The sequence below is a fragment of the Monodelphis domestica genome, chromosome 1, assembly GCF_027887165.1.
Source record: "Monodelphis domestica isolate mMonDom1 chromosome 1, mMonDom1.pri, whole genome shotgun sequence".
NCBI lineage: Eukaryota > Metazoa > Chordata > Mammalia > Didelphimorphia > Didelphidae > Monodelphis > Monodelphis domestica.
In genome coordinates, this window is record NC_077227.1 from 607001374 (window position 1) to 607019785 (window position 18412).

At 36.2% G+C, this 18412-nt stretch overlaps 1 protein-coding gene across 2 annotated transcripts in view; it reads right to left on the bottom strand.

The window, feature by feature from the left end:
• GZF2 (GDNF inducible zinc finger protein 2) overlaps positions 1-18123 on the bottom strand; it is a 55892-nt gene extending 37769 nt beyond the window's left edge. Inside the window, exon 1 of one of the 2 annotated variants that reach the window (XM_056813811.1) lies at positions 17770-18123. The gene's annotated coding sequence lies outside the window, so the exon portion shown is untranslated. The remainder of the gene's footprint in view (positions 1-17769) is intronic. The other variant, XM_056813813.1, reaches the window with a different exon arrangement.
• Between the last annotated feature and the right edge of the window lie 289 nt (positions 18124-18412).

The following is an 18412-nucleotide window of genomic DNA, read 5'->3' on the forward strand; positions in this document are numbered from 1 at the left end:
AAGGACCTATGTGTACAAAAATATTTAGAGCTGCTCTTTTTATAGTGGTAAAGAATTGAAAATTGAGGGAGTGTCCATCAACTGGGGAATGGCTGAACAAATTGTGGTACTTGTTGGTAATAGAATACTATTCTGCTATAAGAAATGATGTGAGACAATATCAGAAAAGGCTAGGAAGATCTGTGGAAGTGATGCAGAATGAAATAAACAGAACTGGGAGAACACTGTACATGTTGTACAGCAATATTAGATAATGGTTATCTGTGAAAACTTGGCTACTCTTGTGAAGTTGAGATTAACTCTCCCTTGTCCATTTTTAGATTTAATCACCAGAAACATATACACCCCACTTATCCTTAAATGGGGGAGGTCTATGACCCATATGTGTGAAAATGAACCCACTGACTGCCCCTGGGCAGTCCTAAACAAAACTATTGTTATAATTGATCCACATAAAAGTGGAAGGCAGGCACAGGAAGTGACAAAATAAGTGGGCTTTAAATGTGAAAAGAACTTCCTGTGAGAAAGGACTTGCACCTTCAACTTGACCCTGGAGGAGCTACGGCTGGGACTTGGGACTGCTTTTCTATTTTCTAGTAGAACTACCTGTAAAGATTGGATTTAACAATCTCCTGATTGTAACAATGAAGATACTTAGCTCTTCCTTTATAGTGAAGCTAGAATTTTAAGCTACAATCTATTTTTAGATTTTAACTACAAAATGGTGTTAAGTAACTACAAAAGTTAAACTTACCAAAAGAGGTGTTAAGTAACCCAAAAAGATATAATCTAACCAGAGAAGGTGAGAACTAAAGAGTAGGCAGTCCTGGAGAAAATCTAACCAAAGAAGGTAAGAACTAAAGAATGGGCAGTCCTGAAGAAGTGCCTGCTGTGATTGGTAGATGTGAAATTTATGGGAGGTGACACAAGAGGAAAAGATCATTAAAAAGAGGACCAAAAACCAAAAGGAGATCATTTATTTGGGCACTGACTCGAAAAAGCAACTGGAAGACAGATCCTTGAGGAGTAACCGGAATACAGACATCCAGACTTCTTTTAGACTGTCACCATTGGTGAGTGAAAGGCTGACTTAGTGACCCTGACTTTCTGGAAGCATGAAGCTTTCAGGAAAGGCACATCTTCTTGAGATTCTCTTCCCCCGGCTGGGGCTTAGAATTTCTAACTGGTATCAGAAGAAGTCAGAGTTTTTTTCCTCATTCCTTTGTCCAAAAAATCCAAAGAATGCTCTCATATTCCCTAATACAAAACAGCTTCTAAAATTGGGATAACTAAGATTGAGAATCTAAGATTTAATTTTTGTAGCAAACAAATCTGGCTCTAACCAAATATGTCTGGAGAGCAGCAAGGTTATATCTTTGAGTCTCCCATTGGGATGAACTGGGCAAAGTCACTCTAAGCCAGGCATAACCTGATTTCATCAAACAATGGAATTCTATGGTCATTTTCCATCATCAAGAAGGAATCAGAAAGGGACTGTAAAATATTAAGCCCCCCCCATCTCCATTAGGTAGCCATCAATTAGAGATATCTTGGGGAAGCTACATAATGAGCCTCTGAACTTGATTTTATTGACTTAAGATGCTGAATGACTTTTGTCTCTCATCATCAAGGGAGATCACTGACCAATCAATTTATTGATTATAGTTAGCCTGATTAATAAATTGATTATCTTACCTCGAAGCCAGTATCTCAGAAATTTTCATCATCATCACCACACACACATTTAATATATTTTAATATGCATATTTGTGCATATGATATATATACATGTAATGTATGTATGTGTATATGTGTGCATCTGTATATGTATTTTGTATATATATACATATATATTATATATATATATAAACACACTTGTGTATAGTTAGTAATACAGATAAATCTATTATCTAAATCCAAGGTTTGAATATAAAAATAAACAAGGGGGGAAAAGCCTGATTATTACAACTATAAATCCAAAAAATTGCTAACTATAATCAGAAATATAGAAGTTGTTACGTGAAAAATGATTAAAGCTATTACAGTATTTTAGAATTAGCAAGGACAACAGAGATCTGGATTAGTGATATTCTTAGCAAAAAGTACTTAAACTATCAACGAAACACAGGGCAACTTAAAAGAAGAAGAAGGCCTAGTTGTCAAAAATAAGAGGTTAAGAATTTATCTGAAGTGATATTCCATGTTTGTCTTGGAAGATCCTGTTCTGAGAACAGGTATGGTTGCTAGACTTTTGCTTTCAGTGGATTTTTACCAAAAAGGTGGGATTTTAGCAAGCTGATGAAAAGTCAGACAATTAAATTCACTATATGTAGTTAGTTTTGTAAACTGAGGCATGAATTAATTCTATGGAATTTAGGTCTCTCTTCTTCCAGGAGGAGCAAACAGTCCAAGAACCTGTGATCAGAAGAACAGACCCTTCCAAGACCCCAGTCGCTCTGTCCTCAGAGGAAGATTACTTCAGAGACCCTGTTCACCGCATGAGCCCTAGAAGTCCAAAACCCTATAAGACTGAAGTCTCTCTTTCTATAAGAGGAGGAATATTCCATTAAAATCAGGATAATATTTATTAAACAAGAGTTTATATGAGCATATGTTGCAAATCAGCCTATTGTCAAAAAGTTCAAAGTTCAGCCAGTCAGTAGCTATATATATAATTCTAGCAAAGGGAACCAGGAAGTGGGGCTGGAAGGGCCAATCCAGGGAAGGATCTGGCCATGGTATGGGCAGAAAGTTCCCAGGAATAGGAGGTGATGCATTCCCAGTTGTGAGAGGGAACAAAAATTCTTTGGTACATTTTGGGGGGTGTAATAACATTCCTTAACATGATAAACAAATGTGTAAAATAATCATGTTCCCAGGCCTTAGAACACAAAGAGCATACAGGATCAATACTAGCAGGTACCTTGTCAAAGTACATGATAACAGTAAACAGTCCCCAAAAGCCTTTAGCTACAGAGACAGTGAATGTGGGACCAGACAGAGATAAGGAGAGTTAGATCAGACATGTTTTTGTGAAATGCAAAGACATTTGGTTATCTCATCCTAGAGACCATGAGAAATGGTCCAATGGCTGGCTGGCTGGCTGGTGGAACCAAGTCCAGTCAAGTAACCCAGGGAAGCAAGAACTGGTTTCCATGGCCACCTTAGTCAGGCTATTTTGATCACATTTTCAAAGAATTTAGGTTTCTCCAAATCACTCTACATCCCCTGGTAAATAGAGTCAATCTTACACATTTTCATTACCCACACAGTAGGGCAACTTGAGCATATCAAGATAATTTATATTTTCTAACTGGAATATAGAATAAATAACAAGGAACTGTCCTTTGTGATTGAATTAACTCTAAACCATCTAGTTATGCCTGTCAGGACTCCTACTAATTAAAAGGGTTATATTAACTCAAATATAATAGAGTCAAAGCACTGGATGTGGAGTAAGAAGACCTGAATTTAAGATCTAGTTGGGTCACTTACTAATTATATGATCTTGGGCAAATTATCTTATCTCTACAAACTTCAGTTTCCTCTGCCTGAAAAAATGTGAATAAAAATAATTGCATGCCTTAGTTTCTAATTTAACAGTGCTAAAGTAGAAAACTTACTTAGAAAATGTATATTAAGTGTTTTTAAGAAGCAAAGCCCAGATGATCATGCTTTAGTCACAAGTGTTTCAGTTTCACACAATTCCATTATATCACAACATTCCATCATGATCTCTGAAAATAAGGGTAGTTGGCAATAATTTAAATAAGCACAGGTCCTTCAAGGAATAAACAATATAAACAAATAAACATGGTATGAATAAAAAGAGGAATTTATTTAGGTGTATATGTACATGTTGCTTTCCTCTATCCCCTTAATAAAAGGTAAGATTTTTGAAGGAAGGAACTATTTCATTTTTTGTCTTTTTACTTAATAAATACTTTATCAATGCTTGTTGAATTGAAATGTCTATGGAATTAATGACTTGCCTTAATGTTAATTTTATCTTCCAAAGATGGAACTTCTTTTCTGGATTTGATTTTCCCTGTAATTGAGACTAAATGAGATAAATCTTAGGGAAAATGTGATCATTCTATCTTAGAATTTGGATAGGAGAGAGCCAGGGGTAGTCTGATATGCAGTCTAGTTTAGGAGAGAACTAGTTTCTGATTTAGAGATTTAGAGAAATGAGAGATAGGATTACATAGCCAAAAATTCTACAAAGTCAGTCAGTCAGCTTAAAAAAAATAAAAAAAGGAAGGGAAAGGGAAATTCTCATAAAAGAAAATCTGAGAACCTATACTGAAAATTCTAATGAGGAAAGGAAGTAGCTATATAAAGAGACCAGTATAAATATACAGTGAACTTACAGAGCAATTTAGAATTTTTAAAGTCACATATACCAAATAGACAAGTAAAAAAGTATAAATACAAATATATAGCAAACTCCTGGGAAAACAATATCAAGAGAACTTCAGTTCAGAAAGGGCCATGCTTGACAGATCTGAAAACAACAAAAAAAGTATAACTTCAAATTTGGGGGAGATTTTTAGTGATGTTGAGAAAAAGAAAAGGATCAAATAAAGGCAAAGGACCACCATGTGAACTGAAAGAAGGTAGACTTTATTCTCATTTTGCTCTTATTTTTTCTGACATGAATAACCTTTGGACTAGAAAAAGCAGGGCTTAAATAATAGAGTTGATACCCAAGTTATGTGGGGAGCTGTCTTGGATGAGTTCAAATCATCAAGCAGAGATAACCTTTATCTCACTACTAAAAGAATAAGCAGTTGTGACTTCTCAGCATGTCAGTGACTCCTGAAAGACTGCAAAGAATATGAAAGGTACAAGGGGCTAAAAAGAGCATCTATTTTCTCAGGTTACACAAAAGAGAATAAAGCAGAGATTGAAAACTGTCCAATAAATTTGATTCATAGCAAAATTCAATAATGTATTAAAGGCTGATTAGTGAACATCTAGGAAAAGAAGTAATGATAACAGAGTTTAACTAGGTCAAGCCAAGCACACTAACATAGTAGCAAGTAAAATGGTTTAGTGGATCCAAAATGCAAGGAAAAGTCACTGCTTAGATTTTTTTAACCCATATTTTATTACTAATGCTAGGTTTAGTATCAATCATAGTAAAGGCATCAAACATGAAGAATCAGATTAAAATGTACTTGGGAAATACTTAACAAAATAAATAAAAATACAACAGAACACAGAAAATGTTCACGAGATTTTCTAAATCAATATGCAGCTCACAGATTTTTTTCACTGTCTATACAAGGTTGACACCACTGACCTACAGCATCACAGAGACAAAAGAATTATGTTAAAAACTGCAGAGACCATCTAGTCTATCTCATACAAAAGTATTTACTTCTTCAACGTACTTGACAAGTGAAACTCTTTATGTGAAAGTTTGAAAATTTCAAAGGAATCCACCATTCTTTTAGCACCTCAATTTTCTTTCCTTTAAAAATTGTTTTAATTTAAAAAATATTTTCCATGTTTACATATTTCATTTTCTTTCCCTTCTCCCCCCTCCCAGATTCAATAAGCATTTCTACTGAGTTACATAAATGTTATCACATACCTATTTCCATATTATTCATTTTTGCAACAGAGCAATCTTTTAAAACCAAATATTTTCTTTATCAATATTAATAACACTAACATGTGTATAACTAATAGCTAACATGTATATAACATTTTAAAGTTTTCAAAGAAATCACTTTGTATTCATTATTAGATTTGATCTTCACAAAGGCCTTTTGAGGTAGGTGCTATTATATTCCCTATTTTATAGACTGGAAAACTGAGGCTAAGAGAAAATAACTTGGCTAAAGGCAAAGAGCTAATAAGTATCTGAGGCAAGATTTGGCCTCAGTCCTTCTTGCTCAAAATCTAGCATTCTATCCACTAATGTACTATGCCATATATCTTCCTAGATGTCTAAAATTTTAACCTTACCATTCCTCGAGGGCAACCCACACCACTGGCTTTTCATTTCTTTTAATTTAAATTTATTTTTTTCTCATTAAAATACACATGTATACTTTTTGACTCAGCAATACTACTATTAGGTTTATTTCCTAAGGTGATCAGGGAAAAAGAAAAAGAACCTATATGCTCTAAAATATTTATAGCAGCTATCTTTGTGGTGGCAAAGAACTGTAAATTAAAGGAATGCTCATCAATTGGGAATGGCTAAACAAGTTGTGGCATATGATTTTGATGGAATACTACTGTGCCAGAAGAAATAATGAACATTTTTTTAATGGAAAGACCTACATGAAATTATGAAGAGTGAAATGAGCAAAACCAAGATACAGCCACAAAAATATTGTTCGAAGAATGATTTGTGTATATCCATCCTTAGCTTTCCAATTTTACATTGCTGAACATATTCAGAACAAACACCACTACAGGAATCCTGGTAAATCCAACATGTAGCATACCTAGTAAACATAAAATTATATCAGAAATAACATCATAAACTTTGCAATATACTTATTGATGTTTGGTCAAGAATCATGTTTTCTTACTGATTTCTGCTTCTAAGATCTTGAAAATGGGGAGACTGAAGACTTTCATAACCACTCTTATTCTCAGTCTATAAAAGAGCTGAAAGAAGCTTATTACCTAACTCCAACTTCAGTGCACAAGTACACTGACTGAAATAATGGGCAACATGATATCTGAATTCATCATTGAGGCTCCCAAGGAGAAAACAGAGTTTTGCCAAGAAATTTGGTGTTCTTATGATACAGAATTGATAGAAAACTTCTCCATACCCAGTTGTGTAAAGAATGTAGAACTTGTCTATGTACAGACTAGCCCACAGAAACTAGTGGGAGCCCTTTAAAGAAAAGTCATTGCAATTGCTTATTGCTGGTGGAAGAATGAGTATTCATCAGGTTCTTAAGTGGAAGAGATGATCTCTCAGTTTTCCAAAGACTGTGTGAACCAGAAAATGGCCTGGAAACAGACTTTTTAAAGAGAACCTTTGAGCATATGGTAATACAACATCAAACAAAAGAGGGGTAACCTATTGTAGGTGGCAAATTTTCATATCAGTTGTGGAAACGAGTTATCCTATACTCTACACAGATTCAGGTTTAGGGATGTATGACTATAGTTCTGATGAGGATTTTCATCAGCTAGCAGGATACAGGTAGAAATATCAGCAGGGCACAGGAGACTAAAAACTATTTGATATGTGAGGAGACTAACTTATGATATTATAGAGGAAGCCAGTTACTTAAACGTGTAGTAAGATACTACTGTTTACCTATGAAAGATGTACCTTTTATAAAATTGAACATATTCATTGATAGATGTGGTAATTACTATATATATATCTATCTTAGATATGTTTATTTTATATAATTTCCTGTTTTCCTTTTTGCAGTATATTACTATTTATACAGGGCATTATTATATAGACTCATTGTTATCATTGCATTGCTTTTTATGCATATTTACTCATATGTACTATGCATGTGTTATTATGCTTTTAATATGTCCTACATGTAATTTAGACCTGTAGTCACTTTTTAAAAATCTAGAATTTAATAGTAAGGACAAATATGCTCACATACCCTAATGGATTTTCTAGTAATAGCAAATATTTTGCTGAAGAAGGAATGAAATCCCAGAACCTAATCATATAAAGCAAGACAATATCATATTTCAAAATCATAAAATACATCTTGAGAAATTCATACAGTACAATATACTACATACACCCACACATGAAGATTATCATATGGAAAAGCATACTTCCATGCATGAAGAACCAACTCATATATAACTGTTTTTTGCAATTCTTCAAGGTCCATCTCTGACCATCTTGGACAATGTGTTCTAAAATAATCCTTAATCTCTTTCAAGAGTTATTGACAAAGATCCTTCTAATTTGTCTTAAGCTATTCTCTTTAGTTAGGTCAAAATCCATGTATCTGTCCCCAAACTCCATTATTCTATCCATGAATCTGGAGGGTGTTTCTTCCTCCTTTTGCTTAATTTTTTCAAGTTCTATCCACTTATCTGTACTGTCTGCAAATTTCCTCATTGCTGTAAGGATGGCCTCTCTACAACAGTATAGTTGTAGATAATCCTCAGGGTTGTTATAGCCCCATTCAGGATCCTGAGATGGCCAATGTGCTACGTTACGTCCCCAGGTTTTGTTGACATGAGCAATTATTTTACTTTTCTCACGTTCAGTTAAAAAAGCTTGTAGCAAGTTCTCAACGTCCTTGTAGAACAGATTATACTGAAAAAATATGTTTCCCATCTTTTTTGTTACTAGAAAGGAATCTTGTTCATATGTGGGGATATTTCGTGTAAATTCATTTATTTCTTGGGGAGTAAATGGTATCCTGTGTCTTAAAGTCACCACATCCCCATTCCATCCTATTTCAGGTACTTCTCTTAGAGGAATCAGGCCTCTAGTTGAATTTTGTAGCTGTGGGTCAGTTTGACTAGGACAAGTTTCTCTAGGAGGATGAGATCTCCTTTGGGCTGGAATTTGGTTTTCTGTAGGAGAGGGAACATGAGAAACTGGGATTGCAGGGGAAGGGTTTTGGGGATTAAATTCAGTCAAAATTTGCACTACACAAGAGAAGCAGTCTGTTAACTAAGCTATATGGAAGGTGTTTTCCATCTCTATTTTAGGAAAGGAAATTTCCTCATTCAAAGGTTCTGAAACAGGTCTGTTTCTGGGAGGGCGGATGTTTACCAATTTATCCTATAAGAAACATTTTAAGTTTTCACATTGGATTTGCATGTTCTCTTGCATCTTTTTTATGTCCTCAATTTTTTGAGTGTTTTTCTGAATTTCAGCTTCAATTAATTTTTTTATGTTAGCATCTCTAAACACAGTGCTGAGGAGTACAAAAATGACATTACCTATTAATATAAAAAATTGGAGGTATGCTGTATTCCTCAATGTCCCTAATTCTTCAACCGCCATATAAATGTCGAAGAATGTAGTATTCATTTATATATGTATATATATTTTGTAATTATTTTTCTAACAGTCTTCACAAAACACATGGGAAGCAGGACAAAGCCAAAACTTTCTACAGGATTTTTCCACTCCTAATCTAAGCCGTTGTTCCCTAAGGGATAGGAGATTTAGAAACAGCTCTTCCAGCCAGGACCTTAGGGCCCTGTTGCTAAGATTTAAAACATCTGTGTTCTATCTAGTTTAAGGAGAGAGGGAGAAAAGAAAAAAAATCCAAATTTACTTACCTGCATAGCTGATCAAAATAAGGTATTCAAAAAATAGTCACAGTAGAAAAAAGTTTAGGAAAGTTAAGAAGATTGAGGGTGTTTTGTCACACCAACGTGGTCAGTCAAACTGTTAAGATTAAAAATTTTAGTTTCTCTGCTAAAGATATTATATTTTTAGAGGTTTATTAAAGATTAAGAAACAAAGAAAATACAAAATAAGAAAGCATGTGCCTAGGAGGGCCAAATGGCCCATTCAATTACACTTACACTACATCTCAAGAGACGTGTGTCCCTAGAAGCAGAAGCCGAGAGAGAGCTGAAGTAGGCAGAGAATCAACCTAAATACAATTTCTGTTCTTGGCCCAGGTGGGAATTCAGGTGAGGTTACAAGGCATTTCGGGAAGTGGCCAAAGACTTCTGGGAATTGAAGTCCGGGGTTCAAATCTCCATTTTTACAATTGACAGCATGCATGAAGAATTTAAACTTACTTCCATGCAGAAGCAAACTAAGAAATCAATCCTACATACAGGAATATGAAGAGCTTACACGCACGCATGTTCCTGTATGTTAAAGAACATGGGACTTCAATCAAGATGAGAGGACAGGCAACATGTGAATGCTGCACAGATGAAAAACCCAAGACATGTATGTTCTTCAATCAACACCAAAGACATGGAAAGACTTTGAAATCTTGAACTGATGATGATGAGGTCATGTAAAAATGTGCCATACGTGTTAACTTCACATATAGGTATGTAAATCTTGAAATTTCTCAGACTTGTGAATGTTAAAAATTCCACATTGAGGAATCCTCCATTGGAACAAATTCCCTACTGGGAAACATTCCCCATTTTGATGTGAGAACTCGCCAGGATCAGAAATGGGAGGACCTCTACTCTACCCATACTTAAGACTGCTTTAGGGGAGAAAACTCCTTGCTAAACAATGAAAGTACTTGGACCCATGCTTATAATAAGGCAAGGAGTTCTTTGAGCCATGCCTGTTTTTTTAGAATTGATACAATGAGATGCTAGGTACCTAAAAGGGTCGGGCAAGTTTTCTCTTAATGAGATTAGTTGACTCAGCTGTGTTCTCACTGGTTCAGACTTACTGAGATTAGTTGACACAGCAGCATTTTCTCTGGTTCAGACTTACTGAGGAGATTAGTTGACTTAGCAGGAATTCAGATGGGCAATCCTTTGGAAAATGTCTACAGTGATTGGTAGATGTAAGGACTTAGGGGAGGTGACATAGGAGAAAAACCCATATATAAGAAAAAGCAGAATCTCTTGAGAAGGAAAATCCTTTTGGAGGATCTGTGATGAGGATCGCTTGGGAAGAATCTCTTGAGAGAGGCTCTGGAGAAGGGAAGCTCTTGGAGAACAATCTCTAAGGAGGTCTCGCTGGAGCTCCTCTGAGGGGACTCTGTCCCTCTGGAGGCTCTGGACAGAGGCCCTTAGGAACAGTCTCTGGCTGGAAGGCTCTTTAAGGAGGACTCTGGCTGGAACTCTCTCTGGTGAAGTCAGCTGAGATGGAGCTGGCCTGGTGTCACTAGAATCCTTGCTTAGACAGACCTTGTGCTAAGTGTTAAAAGACTGACTGACTGATCTCTCTCTCTTAAGACTCAGGTCTAGGCCATGTTGGTTTAAGGCCCTTCATACTTATTTCCTTTTTCTCTCTTTCTCTCTTTTCTTTAATTCCACATTTGTATTAATTAAAATCTCTATAAAACCCAGTTGACTTGGGTATTTGAATAATTGGGAATATTTCCCTGGCGACCACCTTATATTTGATTTAAAAACCAAGACACTGTAGTGAAACATATTATCTGCGGTCAAATTTACTCACCCTCTCTTATATCTATCACAATTTATATCTTCCACCATTTTAACTAACTACAATTTACAACATCAACCATTTTAATTATTACAGTTTAAGCCAAACAACTATTTTACCTATTACAGGTACATGCACATATATATATACACCAACACATAAGTACAACATGGAAAGGAATCTCATGGGCTGGGTGAGTATATAAAACATTCCATAGTTACAACACACAAAATTCATACTGATATATGTGTAAGTTTCTGTGGAAAATTCAAACAGACTAAGGGAATTTTCTTATCTGAATGAATTTGAACAGAAATCACATACAAATTGTATTATAATTGTACATATGTAAAATCTGTATGCACAAAACTATGTACATTTGTAAATACTAATAGAATTAACATTCTAACAGTATAAGGTTAAGTTACTGGCATTCTAACTACTAACACACTGGGCAAGATTTAGGGAAGTTATCAAAAATTCTAGATAAATTAGGGACAGATGAATAACATTTAATATAACTTAACCTACATAATGTTAGAAACAGTTGTTTATAAAACCTTTTACTTAGAACATGCTGTACTCATTAGGAAATAAGGAAATTATATTATTGTTGTTAAAAATATTGTTTAAATTTTGCAAATTGGTTATTATTGTGTTTAAAGCCATATTTCTGTATTGCATTTCTATGATCTATACCACTTTTCTTCATCCCAAACCTTAGAATAGGATTAGTTAGTTAAAATAGTGAAGACAGGTAAGATTTTTTTATTTTGGGGGTAATAGGATATATTAAAATAGTATAGTTTTAGAGCATAGATAGTTAGAAATTCTTAATGGTAATTTAAAAGGTATGAAAATTGACAGAGACAGAATCATTGACTATAATTCTGCCAAAGAAGAAAGTGAGGATGTTGTAAAGGAAGGATTACAGCACAAGATGGCTTTTGCAAGAAGAAGCAAGAGATGGAATGTTGAATGAACTGTCAATCAAGCAGAGAGAGAGAAGATTCCAAAAGAATCTGGACAGGAGGCAGTTAAGAAGCCCAGCAGAGGGAACTGGGACATTTCTTCTTGGCTGAATGCTGGAAAGAGGCTGCCAGACAAACTTGCTCTGGACTTCTAATCACCTGTTGCCTAAATACCAAGAAGATTGGGAGCTTAGTTCTGAAGCACTTTGTCAGTTTCTTTATCCATATCTCCCCATAGAAAATCAACCCTGTTTCCTGAATTAATACCTAAGGAGAATCTTTCAATGGATAGAAAACTCTTAGATATTAGGGAAACCTTATTACCCTTTCACCTCCTTCATTTCCCTTCCTTCCTTTTCCTTAAGAGTACTCCCTACCTTTACCTTTTAGTAAGTCCTCAGATTGTGAAACCAGTCTTTGAAAATCCTCTTAAATCTTACCGTCCAGAGAGGAGCCATTTGAAGTCAGCTGAGGGAGAAAGAAAGTGGTGTGGGGAGGAGGGAAGGAGTGAAAAACCCAGCCTTTGCCCTAGCTGGCTTCCTGTGCCTCAGTCCCTATTATTGTAAATATTCTTGTAATAGCATCTATTACAGTTTGTGGTGTTGGAAATGGATTTTGATTTCAAGACATTATTCAAATTAGTTCTAGCAACATTTATGGAGTTGGTAACTGAGTGCCTAACTAAAACACACAAGAGTTTGCGGAAGAGGATGAAAAAATTTTATTTTGAAGTCCTTTTCTGACTATTTTACAATATTTCTTTATTAAATTTAAATTTTTCAAGTTGGGAATATGCTTACACACACAAACAAATCTACCAGGAAAATGTGATATTTAATGAAAGATTATCATCAGTGAGAAAGCCAGTTCTTCAATAACTGTAAGGCTTCCACCTCTACATTTCTTAAATCTTTCCCCTTCTCTACACTCATATACCACTACCTTATTCAGGTTCTCTTGGACAATTCTCTCCCCTCTCTAATCCCCCACTCTCCACACCCCAAATGAAGTGATGTTCTAAAGCAGGGATCAGATTATGTTCCATAAACCTTGCTTAGGCGGTTTGAGTATCCTTTTCATTGCCTCTAGGAGAAAACAAACAAACAAACAAACAAAAAAAACTCCTGTTTGGCATTTAAAAAATTTTACAGAGAGGATCCAGAATACCTTTCCAGGCTTATTTTATATTACTGTGCAGCACAAAATGGTTTTTCTAACCAAACTAGTCTTCTTTAGGCTCCTCATACAAGGTGTTCCTCTCCCATCCCTGTGTCTTAGCCCTATGCCCTTGAATACTCTCCCTTCTCATTTATACCTCATTTACCTCCCAGGGTTGTTGATTACAACAAAAAAGATATTTGTCAAGAGCTTGAAAACCTTAAATGCTATACAAATACTATTTTTATTAATGCCTAGTTCCCCTATCCACTTGAATTTGCTACATATAAATTTGTATACATATACATATATGTATAAGAGCTACATATACATGCTACATATACATGTATACATATACATATACGTATACATGCTACATATAAATTTATATACTATATACATTTACATGTTGCTCTTTCCCCACCAAAAAAGCTCCCTTACAGCAGGGAATATTTGATTTTTGTTTTTGTGTCCAAAATACAGAGTTAGATGTTTATTAATGTGTTTATTAACTGATGGCATAAAAAAACAACCATAATTAATAAGAAAAGAAGGAAACATTGCAAACAAATGCAGTCTAATTTTCAGAAAAGTTCACATTTCTTAAAGACTTAGAAATGAAGAAACTATTTCCATACTACAAGTATCACCAATATATAGCTAAATTCAGCTATATAGATAAATTTTATACACACACAATTCTTAAAAGTCAACCTAACCTTGTTTTGATGTTTCATGTTCATCTCATTCCACCATGGAAATCTTTTTATTTATCCAACACCTTATTCAATTCCTTAGACTGTGAATTTCAAAACTACTCTACCCTATTCAGACCATTCTTTAGAAGATGGGATTTAGCTATTTCCTGATCAATAACAATAGAGATACTTGGAATAACAGAATCAGGTCTTAGAAACTACAATCTCCACCCTACTCTGGGTAACAAGATTAGGAAGGGTTGCAGCAAAACTCAAGATTTAATTATTTGAGAATATGGCCTTCAACAGACATGTGCAAAAAGGACAGACCTCTGGGTGGTCCTAGGTTAAGCTAGAACCACCATTGGCACATGTGCGACGCAGGAAGTGAGGTAGAGGACAGCCTCTGGAGTTCTCGTGACTTCCTGTGAGGAGGGCTAGAGTCAGTTGGAGGCTGGTGCTTGGAGTTGGAGGAGCCCCCGGACTGTTTTTCTCCAGATTGGTCACATGAGTAATAAAGACTGATCTCTTTCCTTGCCTGGGTTATCCAGGGCCTTAAAGCACGCTTTGGCTCAGCCTGAGCAGAGTGGGTATTTAAAACTTCTTTCCTTCTCTCCCTCTTCCTCTCTCTCTCTCTCTCCCTCTCCCTCTCTCTCCCTCTAATACTTTCTTCCTCCTATTTGTAATTAAAAAACCATAAAAAAAAGTTGGCAGCTGACTTGAGTGTTTCATTTAGGAATTACATAGCTGAATTCTTTGGTGACCTTAAATTAATATATATCATATATATCAGTCTTTTAAAGTGGTTTTAATATCACAAGACTGATAAACACATTCTTCTAGAAATAAAAATACAGTCATAGGAAAAGCAATAAAAGCTTAGTTATACTCCAAATAAACCGCTAGGTTATAGAGTTCCAAATAAATTTAAGATCCAGTCTTGAAAAAAGTAATTTACTTGGTTCTCACAATGTCATTATGGTCATGCTGACTGATTAAATAAAATAATATGATTATAATTGCATTTATCATCTATTTTGCTAGCCCCCAAATTATGAAAGGAAGCAAAAAAAAAGTACATTTCAAGGAAATAAATTCAGTTTTATCAGTTAATTAAAATCAAGAAGAGTGATTCCAAACTCAAAAATTGTGATGCTAAAAGCAATACTACTTTTTAAAAATAAAATATTTTAAACACACACACACAAATTTCCAGGCACAACATAATATAAAAAATATAATTCTACATAGAATTATGAATCTCCATTTAATGCTTTTTTAAGAGTTTATAATAAATTTTGTACTTTTGAAATCGTACTACTTATCTATGCTTCCTATGTCCTTACTGTTCTCTTTTAAAATTTTAAAATGTGACACCTGAGTGGCTCAATGGATAGAGAACTGGGCCTGGGGACAAGAAGGCCTGGGTTCAAATGTGGCCCCAGACACTTCCTACCTGTGTGATCCTAGGCAAATTATTTAATCCCAATTGCCTGCCCCTTACCACTCTTCTGCCTTGGAACCATTACTTAATATCAATTCTAAGACAGAAGAACAGGACTTAAAAAAAAAAGTTACAATGGCTTGGACTCACTCCTGCTTGTGATCCTTGCTTCCTCTCCCCACCATCCTCATTTATACACACTGACTTTTTTTTACCATCATAATTATGAAATTCATTCATCTACTTAAAAGTATGAGAAAAAAATTAAAGCACTAATTCCAAACCCTTGAAAAAGTTTTAACACCATTCTGGCTTTCCAATAGGTTCTTTTCCTTCTAGGGTGCTTTATGACACATTTCAAAGTTAAAAAAATTAATTTAAAATAATTTGGTTTTGAAATTTAAAAATAAAATGTCAATATTCTTTCAGACAATTAGAAATGTTTAAAAACTGTTGACAACAAGGTCCAATATCACTGTCAACAGGATATTTTCTCAACAAAGAAGAATCATAGATTTAGGGGGATTATTCAAAAGTCAAATAAGTGACTATTTAATTTTTAAATATTTCTAGAAGGATCTTCATTAATTACAGCATTCCATTATCAAGCTATGCTAAGGAGAGTAAATCTACCCATTTTTGACACTATATTCTTTAAAACCACCTAATTTACTAATATGTAGCTCTCCCCAGAGCATGTTTCAATCCCATCCAACAACCTAGCATCTTAACATGTTCCCTGCTCCTGCTTTTCTTTGTATTGTTGTTATTCAATCTCATCCCATCCTTTGGAACCCTATTTGAGGTTTTCTTGGCAAAGATATTGGAGTAGTATGCCATTTTCTTCTCTGATTCATTATTTTTTAAAACCCTTACCCTCTGTCTTAGAATCAATACTGTGTATTGGTTCCAAGGAAGAAGAGCAGTAAGGGGTAGGCAATTGGGGTTAAATGACTTGCCCAGGGTCAACCACCTAAGAAGTATCTGAAGCCATACTTGAAGCCAGGACCTTCCCCCATCTGTAGGCCTGGTTCTCAATCCACTGAGCCACCTTGTTGCTCCCTTCTCCAGTTCATTTTTCAGATAAGGTACCTGAGGCAAACCAGTTTAAGTGACTTTCCCAGAGTCACACAGTTAGAAAGCCTTTGAGGTTGGATTTGAGCTCAGGAAGATGATTCTCTCTGACTCTGGACCTGGCATTCTAACCACTATTATTACACTACCTAGCTACATAGCTCTTCTTTTACCACCTCCCAGATTAGTGCCTCTGGCTTTCTATGCTGTCATAGTTCCTAAAAAAGGAGTGACTACTGACTTGTCAGATGCCTTTTTATAATTCCTGTGACTGCCCAGATCAAAACTCATTTCCTTCTAAGTGCTCAATCCTATGTTAGAATATAAACTCTTTTAGAGCAGTGATCATCTAACTTTCACATTTCTATCACCATATGGTCCCTGGAACAGAGTAGGTAATTAATAAATACTTGTTCATTCATTCATTTTTTCATCTAGCCCAGAAATGTTCCTGAGGAATGAACTGAGAAAAATACCTAGCTTCTAAAATTAAAAAAATGACATCAAATTTGATAGTGTTTTCATTACCAAGATAACCAAGTCTTAGAGCAAACATTTCTTCATTGCCTATTGAGTAGAGAACTGTGAGAAATTGCCTACAAGGATCTTACTATCTGATAACAAAACTGGACAAATATTCATGAAAAATTGCCCAAAATTTAATCTGGAAAGTTAATCCTCTCCCAAATACATCCAACCATAGATGCTTTCAAACACTCTACTTGTCCACATTAGTATAATGCATTAAAAGGCATATTACAGAACACACAGTACACATATACTTGTTATCCTTTCATAATTAATAGTTAGCATTATATAAAACTCTTAAATTTGCTTTGCATGCTATATAGATCAACAATACAATACATAACATCAACACAGAGTCATTGTCACAAGTAGTAGAAAGATGGCCTTTGAGTCAGAGAGCTGGGTTCAAGTCATACCTTTGACATCATGCTGACCCTGCTGATAGATATCTCACTTAAGCTCTCGGTGGCTCAAGGCAACTCTCTAACACTATCAAAGTGTACAAGCAAACCTGCAAGCGCGGAAGGAGATCCCACACGGGGTGTATCTTACAATGATGAAATCAAGTGAGGACGAAAAAATTAAGCCACTCAGCTAATGGAGATTTCCACAGAGTTAGGGGAAACACACATAAAGCCCCGCATCTCCCTTTCCACTCAAAGCTTTCTAATAAAGTCAAAGTCCCATTCCGCACCCCTCGCTCCCACCGTCACACAAGGCGGCTTAAATTGCAGTGACCGTTCCCACCCCGTTCCCCTTAGGATGTTTCTAGGCCAGGCGCTGTGCTCCAAAGGGCCTATCAGACACACTCACCCTACTTTACTCAGCTAGCAGACGGAACGCGGCCCGGGCAGGACGAGGGGCGGGGCGGTCCGGGGCGGCTCCGTCCCCGTCGCGCTCACAGTTCATTGGCTGCTTGGGCGCTCTCTCTCCCCCCCCAACACACCTCTCACCCCGCCCTCTCCCCACCCCTCTCTCTCGCTCCTGGAGCTTGATGGCCAAGACGATCTGGGTGGTGCAGAGCGGAGGCTTAGAGGTTGACAGCCCTCTTCGTGCCGTGGATCACTCGGGTCCCCTCAGTAACCACCAAAGAAGGGACCTCGGACACAGTCGACTGCAGAGATCACATGGCACATACATTCTCGTGTCACGTGACAAGCGGCCGGCCCTACATTCAGTTTCCCTTCAACCCTTTTTAGTCCGCTGTCACTTTGTTCAGCTTTCATTGGCTGGTATCGAGTGATGGTATGTAAGCATCCCCAGGCCCAGAAGACTCAGTGGGCGGGAACAGCTGTAACTGCGCCTGCGTAAAACAGTATCTACCGCCTGATTGCCCTATGGGTTACTATGGGTTGTTGAGGTTGATTGGAGTATAACTAAGACCTGGGGTCCCCAGAGTCTGACTAGATCTAGGGAATCAGCATAGTCTGGTAGCCTCTGTTTGGAAAAGAAAGGG